Here is a 13,642-nt window from a genome sequence, read left to right as displayed (position 1 = left end):
TACAGGGTACCTAATTCTTCTTCTTTTTTTTCCTAGATCCAAGAAGAAGATAATGTCCATTCTCTACTAAGAATTTCCAAAGGTAGTTTTGTAAATATTTTCCTAGATGAAAGACTACTGAGTAGGGAAATCTAATTGTAATACACAACACACAAGTGGGAGATGCTGAAGGGAGGAAATAAGTTTGTAATCCTGCTTATAGCTTTTTATTAAATACTGTGTACTTTAGTAAACAAATCAGAGAGCCATTGCTCCAAGTAGCAAAGGTAGTTGTCTCAGGTTCTTTCTTTGTTGCACTCTAAATAAAAGTTTGAGTCTTGTAGCAAAAAAGGCAGGCCCTGTTAAGTCATGAATATAAAATAGGCCTGGGTATTACAGGGCAAGTTATAGAGTATTAAATCTGTGGGTAGCCATGCCCTTCAGGAACCTCTGCTAATGCTTATCTATATCCAAAAATACCTTTTGATCTTGTTGATAAGTTGACACCCTATGAATAAATAAAATTTATCAGCATGTGTCATGGTTGAATTGCGTTCCCCAAAAGGTATGTTCAAATCCTAACCCACACTCCCAGGAAATAGGGTCTTGGAGAAATGATTAGTTAAAATGAGGCCAAACTGGATTAGGGTAGACCATAATTCTATATGACTTTTAAGAAGAAGAACATTTGGATAGACAGACACAAGAGAGAAGACGGTCATGTGAAGACAGAGACAGAGATTGGAGTGATGCATCTACAAACAAGGAATGCCAAGGATTGCCAACCAACACCTGAAGCAAGAGGAGGCAAGGAACCTCCCCTACAGGTTTCAAAGGGAGCCCTACCAAATGCTTTGGTTTAAGACTTCTAGGTCTCAGAGCCGTGAAACAATACATTTCTTTTATTTCAAGAAGTTTAGTTTGTGGAACTTTGTGAGGGCAGTCCTAGGAAACTAAGACAGTATGCATATCAAAATTAGCATACTCAAGATGTTACTTTTCATTCTGACACAACATTGTACTCTCAGCCCATCCTGCATCTAAGTCACCACACCCTAATAAGGACATTCAGAGATAAGAAAGGGCCAAGAAATGCAAATGAAACTCATTTATGCCCCTGTTGAATAAAGGAACAACGAAATCAATGCAAATATAATAATTTGACAGTCTGGAAAGTTACTCTGTGAAGAGAAAAATAAAAGTATATAAAATCACAATTGTGGATAGGGTAAGCTCTGACTTGTTCAACATATCCTGGATTTCTAGAATAGAAAGACAAAACTCTTGAAAAGTAAAAGAGGGAGTTTCATAAAAGAGCAGAATTGGGTAAAAAACTTATAGGATGTGAGACCACTGAGGATATTATTGACTGAAATTATAAACAAGAGGCTCCAAATGGATTTAGTAAAGTTGTAATAGATTCATAAATTACTAAGAAAAATCAGTGATCTTGAAGTCTCCTCTGTCTCTAATTTTTTGAGCATTATTTCATGGAAGGCAGCTATCCCCTAACAAAATGTTCTCTGATTTTATGCTTAGAATTGCAGACCATAGAGTATGGGAGAGAAGAAGGGGAATCCATTCCTATTTCATTGCTCTCCATGCAGTTGCTTAAATCCCTAGTTGCGTGATTATCCTGAAATTTAAAGAATGTGTCCATATCTTAAAAGCAAATCACAGAAGAAAACCCCATAGATAATTTTAGAGGTAAAGGAGAAAGATGAATTCGAGGTACAATTTGGCCATGACAATTAGGTGGGAAGGTGAGATAGAATACTGATTAATCCAAGGTAAACTGAAGTCCATCCTCTCCATTCATTACTATAGGCACATATTGTATTGAAAATTATTTACTCCCATAAACACAAAAGAGGGGCACATTATGGAGGTATAAGTTAAAATCTTTGCTTCAATGTTTGAATTACATGGTTCCTCAGGAAAGAGTTTAAAAGAAAAAAAAAACTCAAAGATTTTGCATCGCTGTGTTAGTTTGCAGGCTGCCGGAATGTGATATACCAGAACTGGAATGGTTTTATAATGGGGAATTTAATAAGTTACAAGTTTACAGTTCTAATCTACTAAAATGTCCAAACTAAGGCATCCAGAAAAAGATACTTTAATTCAAGAAAGGCTGATGCATCTGGAACACATTTGTCAGCTTGGAAGGCACACTGATTCCTTGCTACAGGCCCCATTGCCTTCAGCCTCTGTTCCTGTGGAGGTTTCTCACTTTACTTCTCCAGGGCTGGCTTTCATCTCTTCCTTGGCTCTCTCCAGGTTCCAGTTTGCTTAACATTTCACGGTGATGTCTGCTGGGCTCCAAGCATCTCCAGACATCCCTGTCTCTTTCTCCATGTGTCTGAATCTGTGTCAGCTCCACTGTGAAGCTTCTGTCAGTTCTGAATCTTCTTTTGTTTCTCTAGGCTCTGTTGTTTCTGTCGGCTTTGTTGTTTCTCTCCAAAATGTTTCCTCTTTTAAAGGATTTCTGTAAACTAATCAAGACCCACCTGAAATGTGTGGAATCACATCTCCATCTAATCAAAAGTCACACCTACAATTGGGTGCGCAATATCTCTGTGGAGATAATCTAATCAGAATTTTCCAATTTACAGTACAGAATAGGGATTAAAAGAAATTGCTACCTCCATAAGATGGAATCAGGAATAAAACATGACTTTTTTGATATACATAATACTTCCAAACTGGCACAACCATCTATATGTCAAAAAAGTATGTTTAGGGTTAGTTAGTGGTAGGTACAAAGTAATAGGCTAAAGCTTAGTGTTCTAGTTTGCTAGCTGCCAGAATGTAATATACCAGATATGGAGTGGCATTTAAAAAGGGGGAATTGATTAAGTTGCTAGTTTACATTTCTAAGACCGTGAAAATGTCCAGATTAAAGCAAGGCTATAGAAATGTCCAATCTAAGGCATCCAGGGAAATATACCTTGGTTCAAGATGGCCAATGAAGTTCAGGGTTTCTCTCTCAACTGGAAAGGCACATGGCGAACATGGTGGTATCTGCTAGCTTTCTCTCCAGTCTTCTTGTTTCAAGAAGCTTCCCCAGGGGTGTTTCCCTGCTTTATCTCTGGAGGTCTCTGGCGGCATGGGCGCTATGCTTCATGGCTCTCTTGTGACTCTGAAAATGACTCTCTCCAAAATGTTTCCTCTTTTAAAGGATTCCAGTAAACTAAATCCAGACCCACCTGGAATGGGTGGAGCCCTTGTAGGTAATATAATCAAGTTTCCAACATACAGTGCTGATTAGGGTTTAAAAGAAATGGTTGCTCCTACAAGGTTGGGTCAGGATGAAAACATGGCTTTTCTAGGGTACATATCCTTTCAAACCAGCACACTCAGGAAGCATAAATCTCAAAGTCTGATTTGTTTTAAAGTTTAGGGAAGGAGCAAGAATTAAAAATATAATATTCAAGTTAAAGAGTAATCACTGTTCTCTTTAGCAAATAAACTTTATCTTAATATTTTGAAGAATATATACATTTATTTAATTTTCCACAAAAGCTGCATTTCTCTTACGAAATGTGCTAAAAATATGTGGGTAGAACTGTGATAGTTTATGGATCCCTAAGCATTTCTTTTGTCTGAATTTCACTTTATTTCTTCCTTATTATAGTATACAATACTATATACAAATTCTTGGTATACAAATGCACAATTGGACAGTTGCTTTTAACACGTCTATATAAGCTTCACTCAAGACAGATATTATTGCAATTCTGCAACAGAGTAAAGTTAAGTCAGGGCACTAGTGATTTATGCAGATAACAGTGACAATAGTTCACTATTCATTCAATAAATACTTATTGAGTGTCTAATATGTATCAGATACTTTTCTAGTGCTGGGGATATGTGTGAACAAAACAATACAACAAATTCTATTCCCATATTCCAGTGAGGGGAAATAGACAATAAATAATAAACACAAGTTAAAAATAAAGGTACATGGTGATAAATACACAATTACGTGATGATATTGTGAGTCGTTTATTGAATACCATATATGGACTGTATGTGTGTGAAGATTTGTCAATAAAAATATTTTTAAAAATAAACAAATAAAGGTATATTGTAGAGATTGTATGCATCTGTTAGCTATTGCTACAGAGCAAAGCACTCTGAAATCTGGTGGCTCAAAACACATTTATTACTTTACTAGAGCAGAATAAAGGGGAATAGAAATGTGTGTGTAAATGTGTGTGACAGGGTAAGTAAACAATTTTAAATAAGGAGATCAAGATAGACCTTATCGAGGTGATTGTGGTAGGGAGCCTCTCAGCCGGCTCCTAAAGCTCCATACCTCTTGGTGTTCCTGCCCTTGCATAATTACACACACACGCACATGCACACACACACACACACACACACCCCTTGATTATAGGCTAGACCTTGTGTTTTGGCTTGCTTAAGCTGCTGGCATGCAATATACCAGAGATGGAATGGCTTTAAAAAGGAAATTTATTGCATTACAAGTTGCAATTCTAAGGCAGTAAAAATGTCCAAATTAAGGCACCAACAAGGAGTTACTATCCCTCAAGAAAGGCTGATGCCATCCGGTACAACTCTGTTAGCTGGGAAGGCACATGACTGGCATCTGCTGGGGTCTTTGGCTTCTGGACATCTTTTTTAGCTGAGAAAACACAAGGCGATGTCTGCTAGCTTTCTCTCCTGTCTTCTCTTTTCATAAGGCTTCCCTGAGGGCATTTTCCTTCTGCATCTGGCTGTGTGGGCTCTGAGCTGTGAAGCTTTTTCCAAAATGCTTCCCTCTTAAAAGACTCCAGTAAGCAACTCCACCCTGAATGAGTGGAAACACATCTCCATGGCAACCACCTAATCAAGAGGTTCCACCCACAATTGGGTGGGTCACAGCTCCATGAAAACAACTTAATCAAAAAGATCCCTCCCAACAACATTGAATCAGGATTAAAGAACATGGCTTTTCTGGGGTACACAACAGCTTCAAACTAGCACACCTAGTGACTTACTTCTAACAAATAGAATCCCTCAAACGTGATGGGATGTCACTTCCAAGATAAGAGTACAAAAAGACTATGTCTTCTGTGTTGCAAACTCTTGCTGGCTTGATGAAAGTTGATGGTTTGAAGTTGTATGTACCCCAAAAAATTTCATGTTCTTTTAATACATTCCTATAGGTTTAGACTTATTGTGGGTGGGACCTTTTGATTAGGTTATTTCAATTGAGGCATTCTTCAGGGTAGAAGACTTCTCTTTCTGGAGTCTTTTTTAAGAGGATAAAAGATACAGAAAAAAAGTCCCAGAGAAGTTTAGAGAGAAGGACACACAAAAGCTAAGAGTGACAAAAGGTAAAAGAAACATGCAGAAGCTCAGAGAGGAAGCCACTGAAGCCAGAAGCTGGAAGTAACAAAACCCAGGAAAGAAGGAAGAGACCAACGGGCTCTCCATGTGCCTTCCCATGTGACAAAGATGTCCCAGATGTTGGCAGCCTGTCTTCAGACGCCAGTTATCATCCTGTTGCTTACTTGATTTGGACATTTTCATGGTCTAAGAACTGTAATCTTGTAAGTTAATAAATCCCCATTGTAAAAGCCAACTTATTTTCTGGCACATCGCATTTCATTAGCGTTAGCAACCTGAAGCAGGTACCATACTGAAAACTGCTCTGTGGAGAAGTCCATGCAGTGAAGACTGAGGAAAGCCCTCGGCCACAGAGGAACTGAGAGCCTTAGTCCCTCTAGCCTATGAGGCACAGGAACTTACCACCAGCCTTGTGAGTGAATTTGGAAGTGGATCCACTCTCAGTGGAGCTTATGTATGAGATTGTAGCTCTGGTGACACCTTGATTCCAGCCTTGTAAAGATCTTGGAGACAGAGGCACTCATCTACATTCCACTTGAAATCTTAACCCACAGGAGCTATGAAATAATCAATCTTGTTTTAAGCTGCTAAGATTTGTGATACTAATACAGTGACATTTGAACTACTTGAAGTAGGTGAGGGAGGCAGCCATGTGGCTATCGGGGGAAGAACATTCCAGGCAGAAGGAACAGCCAGTGCAAAGGGCCCCAAACAGGAGTATGATTGACATTCTGAGGAACAGCAGGGAAGCAAGTCAGAGTAGTAGATGAGATGTCAGAGCAGTAGATGAGATGTGAGGCAACGCAGAGCCAGATTGTATAAAGCAAGCAAAGTAGGTTATTATAAAAACTTTGGCCTTAATCTGAGAGAAATAGGGAACTGTTGAAGGATTTTGAGAGAGGAGTGACATGATCTGAGTTATGTCTTTAAAAGCCCACTCTGACCTGTGTTGAGAATTAGCTGTAGAGAACAAAGTTCAAGAGACCCATTAGGAGTCTACTGTAGTAACCTAGGCAAGAAATGATGTGGGTGGCTCAAATCAGGATGGTAGGTAGTAGAATGATGATAAAGGGGATGGATTCTGGACTTTTTTTGGCATGGGCAGGCACCGGGAATCCAACCCAGGTCTCTGGCATGGCAGGTGAGAAATCTGCCACTGAGCCACTGCTGCACCACCCTGGACATATTTTGAAGGTAGAACCACTGATTGGATATGAGGTATGAGAAAAAGAGAAGCTTCATGGAAGTCTTCATGGTTTCTGGTTTAAGCTAGTAAAAAATGGGAAGTGTGGGGCAAGTGTTGGGCAAGCGTGGGGGGCTGAGGGAAATCAGAAGTTCAGTTCTATTCATTTTAATTTTCAAATATTTTTACACATCCAAGTAGGGATGTTAAATAAGCAATCTGATATATGATTCTTGATTTCAAGAGTGATGTCTGGGCTGGATATATAAATTGAGTAGTTATCAATATATAAATGGTATTTAAAGTCATCAGATTGGATAGGATCACCAAGAGGAAAATATGATGAAAGACCAAGAAGTGAGAATTGGGCACTCCTATAGCCAGAAGTCAGGAATAAGAGGAGTCAGCAGAGGAACCTGGGAAGGAGCAGCCAAGGAGATAGGAGGAAAACCCAGAGTGCGTATGTGTTCTAGTTTGTTAGCTGCCGGAAAGCAATACACGAGAAACAGAATGGCATTTAAAAGGGGAATTTAATAAGTTGCTAGTTTACAGTTCTAAGACTGAGAAAATGTCCCAATTAAAACAAGTCTATAGAAATGTCCAATCCAAGGCATCCCGGGAAAGATACCTTGGTTCAAGAAGGCTGATGACGTTCAACGTTTCTCTCTCAGCTGTAAGGGCACATGGTGAACATGGCGGCATTTGCTGGCTTTCTCGTGGCTCTACCAAATGGGACTCTTTCTAAAATGTTTCCTTTTTTAAAGGATTCCAGTAAGCAACTCCACCTTCAGTGGGTGGAGACACACCTCCATGGAAATCATCTAATCAAAAGTTACCACCCACAATTGGCTGGGTCACATCTTCATGGAAACAATCAAAATGTTCCCACCCAGCAATACTGAATGAGGGTTAAAGGACATGGCTTTTCTGGGGTCCACCACAGATTCAAACTGGCACATTCCACCCTTTGAATCCCCCAAAAGACATGCTCTTTCCAAATGCAAGCATTCATTCCATAACAATATCAGAAAACCTTAAACCTTTTGGTAGCTATACAAATGAAGTACAAAATTAGAGACAGTATAAAATCTTATCGAGTCAGTTACAGGCATGGTCTGTCCTAAGGCAAAATTCTCTCCATTTGCTCTGGACCTTTGAAAACTCATAACAATTATTTGCTGCCAACATACGAAGGAGGAACATTCATAGGATACATATACACATTTCCATAGGGAGGAAGGAAAACAGGGGTCACCAGACCCATACAGTTTTGAAAACCTGCAGGGCAAAGTCCATTAGATTTCAAAGTCTGAAAGTCATTTATCCTCAGGGCTTTAGAAAGTGGCAGTCCCACCCTATCCAAAGGCCTACGTAGAGGCCTGCCTCTCTCCAAATGCAACCTTGGGAGACATTGGGGAGACCACCTTTTTCTCGGCTCCACCCTCTCCAAGCATCGGAGCTGTACCGGGGCTCTCTGCCATCTCCGGGGCACACATTCAACCCCTCCATGTGGTGGCAGCCAAGCTCTCCCCAAACCCCAAGGAATGTACTTCACTCTCTCCAAGGCCTGAGGCGGCATGACTCTTCCACTGCAAACAGGCGGAAGGCCCATTCTCTGCCTTTGGGGCAAACTCACCCTCTCCACGGGCTTGGGTGGGTCTGCTTTCGTGGCCCGAGGCTTTTTGACTTCAGACCTTAGTTTCCATGGTCTTGCCTCTGAAGTTATTTTTCCTCTAAATTGTCCCTTCTTTGAACCCCCAATCCAGATTGGCAGCGGTTTTGTTTATACAGGTGCCACATTACTCTCGTTGGCTTTCTATGCAGTAGCCTCGGATTATGCCCATTAGACGTAAGGAGTTTTCACAAATCTTTTCTGGATAACTCCATGTCTAATCCTGGCTTTCTCTGAGATGGCTGACTGGTTCCACATCTGGCCAAATCCTTACATGGAGCACTGTTTTCTGGGGTCTTCCTTTTTGGGAGCCTAGAATTTTCCATGACTTCAATTTTTTTTTTTTTTTTTTTTATTCAACAGTTTAGTTTTCAGCTAACTTTTTCTTGTCGCATTTTATTATAAGCTGTGAGGAGAAACCAGGCTGCACTTTCCACATTTAATTTGGAGATCTCTTCTGCTAAATATCCAAGTTTATGGGTTTTAAAACTTGCCTGCCAGCCAAAGCCACTAGTTAATTTTGCCAGATCATTTGCCATTTTAAAATAAGGATCGCTTTCTTTTAAGTTTGCAATAACACGTGCCTCATTTCTGTTTAAGGCCTTGTCAGAGTTATCTTTAGAGTTGGGATTTAGATTAAAACATGGCTTTTCTAGGGGACATACATCCTTTCAAACCAGCACAGTATGGTATTCTGAAATAAAAAAAAGTGTATCGAAGTAAAATGATCAGCTGCTGCTGACATGTTGATATACGAATTGATCATTGGACTTAGCAGCATCGTCACTGATGAACTTTTCAGAGCAATTTGGTGGAGCTATGGGGGCTAAAGCGTGACTGGAGTGGTTTTAGCAGAGGGAGACGAAGAACTGAAGCTATTAAGAACAGATAAATCTTCCAGGGATTTTTGCTGCAAAGGAACCAGAGAAATCTGTAATAGCTGGGAAGGGAAAAGGGGTTAGAAGGCTTTTGTGTTGTTTTGTTTTTTGAATGCTGTATAGTGGGGGTCACACTTCCTTCTTTTTCCATGAGTATCCCCTTATTGCAGCATCATTTGTTGAATTTTTGTTTGGTTGGTTTTTTGTTTGTTTGGGAAATGCATGGGCCAGAAATCAAACCAGGGTCTCCTACATGGCAGGGGAGAATTCTACCACTGAACTACCCTTGCACCCTTGTTTAGAAAGTTTTTAAATGATAATTGTGTGCTGATGAGAATGTCGAGAAAAGGGCAAAAACTTGTAGGTGGGAGAATGGCTAAGCAATGACCTTAGGAGGGCGAAGGGAGAGCAAATCTAGTGCTCAAGTAGAGAGTCTAGCTTTGGGTAGAAATCCAGATGGTTTATCAACAGCTTCAGAAAATAAAAAAGTACATGCCTTTGAAATGAGCAAAAAATATCACTGGATGTCCTGTCTCTTAGGGTTATCTGTACTCTTCATTGTCTTTAAAACTTAAGTTGTAGACAACTGACATGGATGCAAATAATTCCTTTCTATAGACATCCAATTGAATTACTCCAGTGGAGGTATGATTCCCAGCTATCCTCTCTTCTGCTCCTGCCCAGCCATGGAAGAAGTCAGTTCTGCATCTATTAAGCAAACTCCTTTTGGCATGCCTGTTTGCCTATATATTTGATTTTTAGATTCTTCTTTGAACTGGTTCCAACATCTAACTGGGCCCCTCATTAATTAATGAGTTAAATGAAATCTTCGGCATGTGTTCATTTCCTATTTTTATGAGGAGCATGAATTTATCCTTTTAAAAACTATCCTTTAAAAGTTGGAGGTTAAAACATGGGAATGTATATAACACAGTGAATCTTGTGGTGGGCAATGTCTGTGATAACTGTACAAATATAAAAAATTCTTTAATGAACTACAGCAAATGTACACTATCACAAGGAATTAATAATAGAGGGTATACGGGGGAAACGCACCTATCACAAACTATGGACTATAATTACAGTAATATCTTAATACTCTTTAATCAACGGTAACAAATGTACCACACAAATATTATGGGTCAATAATAGTGGGGAATAATGGGTATGGGAAGATTTGGGTTTTCTTTTTCCTTTTTACTTATTTTCTGGAGAAGTAATGTTCTAAATTTGATCGTGGGGATGTATGCACAACTCTGTGATGATATTGTAAGCAAGTGATTGTATACTTTGGATGGTATCTATGGTGTGTGACTATATCTCAATAAAATTGCATTTTAGAAAAAGAAGGTGGAGTACATGGGCACAGATGCTGCAGATGAATGGAGGTGGTAAGGTAATGGGAACCTGTGGAAGTTCTCTTTCAATAGCTTCATACTTCTGAGGTCAAAGAAAATGTTAAATAGTCAAGAGAGTGAGCGAGTGGACGAGGGAACTTTAGTATGATTGAAGCATTAAAGGCCACTTGAGGTTAGTGAATTTAAAGTGAGATGGTTGTGGGTTGTATTTCTTTAGCCACAGTTCAGTTGCCTAGGCACAGGCATAAAGGAGAGAAAAAGGAATCTAACCAGGGTTGTAGTTTTGCTAAATGATTAGGAAAACAGAATGTAAGGAGACAGGGAATTAAGGATATACACAAATGAATGATTATTGTGATTTACTTGGAATTTAAGTAGGGTAAGGAAATAAGAGAAGACTTATGAGAGACGGAGGACAAGGAAAATATGATGAGATCAATGATTGGAAGTCCCAGTAGGGTCTGAAGATTGTTGAAGTTAGGAAGCTAGAACAGGAGTTGGTAGTCAGAAAGGAGGGAAAACACTATCTCTACTTGGGGCTAGCATTCTAGCATCTGAACCTACAAGTCAACCATTTGAGGGTCAATCCCCTGTTAATAACCAAACTTTATTTTGCGTATGTGAGGACACATGCTTTATATGGAATACTTCCTAGCAGTAAACTATCCTAGGTTCTTCTTCTGGTCTCTTTCAATGAGATCATTTCATAAAATCAAGTCTTGTTTTTCTCAGGAGTGAATAGAATCTGCAGACATGGAGCAGAATGATGAACAGTGTGTAGTTTCTGTACAAAGGACACTGGGCTGAGGGGGAAAGTAGGGTTGAGATCCAGCTCGAGCTCTGTTTAATGAGATGTAGCCCCACCAACAGCCACCTGATGTGTCCTTAAAGGCGCACAGCCTGCCATCATGAGGCTGTTTTCTAGAGTGACAACTTTTTAATTTGCAGGAAGGTGTGGTGAAGGCCAGTGGACCCCTGAGAAGGACAGCACGTGGGCTATGAGGTTTTATCCAGAGAACTGGAGTGAGAATTTGATCTTCTGTTTACAAAGCTCTCCTAAACTTGCATTCTCTTAGTACTTCAAGCAAGTGTTCCATCTTTTTGAAGGAAAAGGTTTGTCTTGGTTTGGAACTGTATGTACCCCCCAGAAAAGCATGTTCTTAAAGTGAATCCATTCCTGGGGGTGTGGACCTTTGTAAGTAGGATTTTGTGATAAGGTTACTTTAGATACGGTGTGACCTGGCTCATTTAGGATGGGACTTAATCCTTACTGGAGTCCTTCATAGGTGGGATGAATATACATAGAGAAAGCTACGGAAGCAAGAGGCTGAAATCAACAAAACCCGGATGAGAAGAGTGAGACCAGCAGATGCCATGTGCCTTGCAATATGGCAGAGGAACCAAGGATCATCGGTAGCTGGTCTTTGTGAAGAAGGCATTGCCTTGATTTGGAAGTTTGCCCAGATTCTGACCGTAAATAAATACATTTCCAATGTTTAACCAAACCATTATATGGTATATTGTTTCCAGCAGCCTGGGAAACTAAAATAAGGCCCAAAGTTATACTTTCTCAATTACATGCATAGAGTAGCTCTTTAATAGAGTTTTTATTTAGATGACTGAAATACATAGCTTTCTAGAAGATTATGATTATTTGATGAGAATGATTAAATGTGAGTCATCTGTATCAATTATGGAAAACTGTCACCTCCACTGCTTGTTGTCCATTCAGCAGAAGAACCTTGGAAGTTTAGACTAACACAAAATGTTTATACAAGCCAGGTGAATGATTTTTCTGGGAGGTAATGTGAAAGAGTGGGCAGACATTGGCTAGACAGGTACTAGAGTAAAAAAAAAATCTACTTGCTGATTCACGATTTTAAGGTCTTCTTTAATATATTAGTTTACTTTGAGCTACATTACTTATCAGTGATTCTTGAGTTTTCACTTTTTCGTTATGCAAATGTTTATATTCATCTTTAAACTGAGTATCTATGAAACTGCATACAAAAATATCTGCAGAGGCTTTTTTTAAAAATGGAAATTCTAGCAATTACCACTCACTGAATTTAAAACAATACAAAACACAGTTTTGTGAAGCCAAAAAATAACCCATGCTCACCATAAGCAACTGTTAGTATACAGGCTGAGCTACAACTTGGAGACTTAACAAAAAGTCTAGTTTCAGCGCACTTAAGCAGTCAGTAGTTAGTCCAGGGATTGCTGTTATGAGGTAGTTGGGTATCATTTCCCCTAGCTTCATGGTAACAGAAAATGAAGAGTAAGACTATTCAACTAACAGACAGAAAAATCAAGACTCTCCAACCACAAGCTATTTATGGCTTGTGAGAAGAATGTACAGGCTCTCTGTGGTGCTCTCCCTTCAGGAACATGGAATATTTTTACTAATAAAAAACAAAGATGACTCTGATTTTCCAAGCACAGCTCCTTCTCAATTACTCTTCATTGGTTAAGCCTTCACAAGGCTATTTTATTCTCAACCCCTTTAATGCCATCACTACTTCCTCGTTTATCTTCAACTAGAAATGCAATGTTTGGGAAAGGAAGGGAAAGAAAGTAAGAGAAAAGGAAGAAGGGGTGAGTAACAGTGAAGGCAGCAGGAACAGAGTTTGGGAAACTGGAAAGCTTTCTCACAGTTCCTGATATGGTTCTTCACACAGGATACTCTGTTAATTTATTTAAAAGCACTACAATGAGATTAGAGACTGTCAATCAAATCCCTAGTCTAACCTAAGTATAAAATTGCAACGTACAATACAATTTTTCCCAAAATAATTTGCTATTAAAAATTATTATGATATTTGTGTGGAAATTAAGACAAAACTACAGTATGCTTTACATTTCCAATGAAGAAATAGTTTTGTCCCTGAGTACTGGTCCTGAGGATGGCAAATTTTAAATAAGTGAAATGAATACATTGTTTATTTTAACAGACTGAGCAACAGATTAGTCTTAGTTAAGTGGTATTTGATTGATGGCAAAGGAAATGCTACATCAGAATTACTATAATAAAATAACTCTAGAATGTGCTTTGATATGAATATATTTAAAATTGGGTTAAAAAAAACTCAGTTTAACAGTCTTGGTTTTCTACTCCATGGAGGGGGGATTTGTGGGGGGATAATCTTAAACTGTGCATTTATTTGATATGTATCTGGTTAATAACAAGATTCCTTCCCCCATACTATGGTACATA

Source organism: Tamandua tetradactyla, chromosome 19 (assembly GCF_023851605.1).
Source record: "Tamandua tetradactyla isolate mTamTet1 chromosome 19, mTamTet1.pri, whole genome shotgun sequence".
Taxonomy (NCBI): Eukaryota; Metazoa; Chordata; class Mammalia; order Pilosa; family Myrmecophagidae; genus Tamandua; species Tamandua tetradactyla.
Note: the sequence above shows the minus strand (reverse complement) of the source record.